Below are 2,189 nucleotides of genomic sequence, written 5' to 3'. Positions count from 1 at the left end.
GAATCATGTGTAGCTGCACATCTCAAGAAAGGACTCCTGGCAGGTCTGTGCAGCTTAGAATTCTTGCATTCAGACCAACAGAAAAATAAATGTTTAGCTGTGACATCTGACATCCATACCACATATGGATTATCACATAATTTCATTACCATTTAATAAACACTTGCTTAAAGGTTGCACAGAATGATATGCTATGTTTGCCATGTTTGTACCTTTCTTTTTGAAAGCCGTCTAGAAAAAATGTGACCAAAACATTTCATTAGACATTAAGACTCTCCGGTTGGTTTGGAGCCGAGGGACTGGAGTGACTCTCCGGATGTGCTGAAGCCAGGGCTGGTACATGCACATATGCAGCCAGAGCGACTCTCCAGCCGGGGCCTGGACATGCGTGTGTACATGTGGGTACTGAGCAAGGGGAGGGGGCAGTGGACCAGCTTCCTCTTCATAGGGAACATGGGCTTCTGCCAGGGATCTGTGCTGAAGTAGGAGATAGGGCACTGGCTGCTCGCGCTCACGGAGCAGATTTGGCCAATGTGCGTGACCCCCAGCAGGTGCCACTCTGCAGCCCAAACCCAGAGGCTTGGCTGGGCATGCCCATGTGTCCGAGGCTCTGGCAGTCTGACTCCGGCTGCAGTCCCTGGCTACTTGAAGGCCACGAGGATGGCTCGGTCACCCTGCGGATTTCTCCATACAGAGGCTGTAGAGCCGTCTGTCTGCCTTTGCACAGCTGGTTACGTGCCTTGACTTTAACCAGGGGAAGCTGAGAGGTGGTGCGGGCTCTGCAACCACCATCGGGGCCTGGTCACCTGGTGAAGTGCAAACACTCCAGCTGCAGGTGTCAGTAGAGATTTTCTATTTGTCTATTTGGGAGGACCAGAGGAACTTGGCTTCGGCATGACCACCCTAGGCTAGCCAGAGGCTAGTGGTCGCTGGATCGAAAGAACAGCGCATTAGCGTGTGGTAGATATATACCTAGAACTACCGCCCCTAGAGAGCAGTGGTAATGCCTGGCAGGGCTGGGCACCGCTGCAGAGCTCAGACACGTAGATCACCCCTGTCTTTGCTCACGGAGTGGACTGGGTTCACGGGCTTGTGTGTTTTCAGTACTGGATTCTGGAACATCATTGCATAGCAAGGTGGCAAAGGAAATCCGACACTGCCTTTTAAGCAATTTTGTTCTTTCCTTGGATTTGAGGCTGGTAGAAAGCAGTCTACATTATGTTTCAGAAACACATTATCCTGTTCCAGGTCCTGACAGCAATCAAGAGGGACTGAGTAAAAATGATATTTCTGTTAAAGGAGTGATGTTATTTTGAACAAGAGAGATTTTTCTATATATGTTTTCTATATATGATATCTGTGCTTATGTGGTAAAAATTGAAGAATCTTGAAGATGCTTTTATTTATTTATTTTTTTACCTTGGCTTCATTTATAAGCCTTCTAAAGGTATTTAAATATTAATAGTTGAGTACTTTTTTCTGTGTCAGTGGATGTCTTTTTTCCTCTCTTTGTATGCATATTTGTGTGTCTTTGTTTTTTCCTGATATTTAATAAAAAAAGAAAAAAAAGACATTAAGACTGTGGAAATACACTGTAAATTAATCACAGAGCTTTTACATTCCCTTATCGTGGTTTAGGTTCAAACTATCTCAAAGTCAATGACCCTGAAAATTGACATTAGTCATGCTGACCATGGCATGGCATTTAAAAAGTAAATTACACAGACAGGCAACTTGACATGGTAATCTCACAAACGGGCAGGTTCTGATCTCCATTGTCACAATGCTTAAATTAGTATCAGCAGAGGCAGATCCCCGTCACAAAGAGGATTAGACTAATATTTCCTTGCTAGACAGCATTCATCAGGATTAACATGAGTGGCAAGGGCTCAGGGTGCATGTGTCATTAGCCCAGACTTAAGGTAACCTGAGGATGCTGACCGACACATTGCCCTTTCAAGACAGATCTGCAGAGTCTGGCTCCTAGGCAACGCAGCTGAGCTGGGAAATGTTGTTCATGAAGACCTGAATTATTGTGGGTACCACAACAGTGCCGTAAGTGGGTGCCATTCACAACACCCCACAAGATGTTTGGAATAATAAATGGCTATTTAAGCATAAACAATATGTTACTGTTGTTATTAGTTGAGTATTTAGAGTCAAGAATCGGTGGCACTGGATAATGGTTA

At 45.0% G+C, this 2,189-nt stretch overlaps 1 pseudogene; it reads left to right on the top strand.

Moving 5' to 3' along the window:
• The first annotated feature begins 348 nt into the window (after positions 1–348).
• Positions 349–976, top strand: LOC148823660 (guanine nucleotide-binding protein subunit beta-like protein 1; annotated as a pseudogene).
• The last annotated feature ends 1,213 nt before the right edge of the window (positions 977–2,189 follow it).

This window comes from Atractosteus spatula, chromosome 11, assembly GCF_055471065.1.
Source record: "Atractosteus spatula isolate fAtrSpa1 chromosome 11, fAtrSpa1.hap1, whole genome shotgun sequence".
In the NCBI taxonomy this organism is placed as follows: domain Eukaryota; kingdom Metazoa; phylum Chordata; class Actinopteri; order Semionotiformes; family Lepisosteidae; genus Atractosteus; species Atractosteus spatula.
This window is presented reverse-complemented; position numbering and strand designations above follow the sequence as displayed.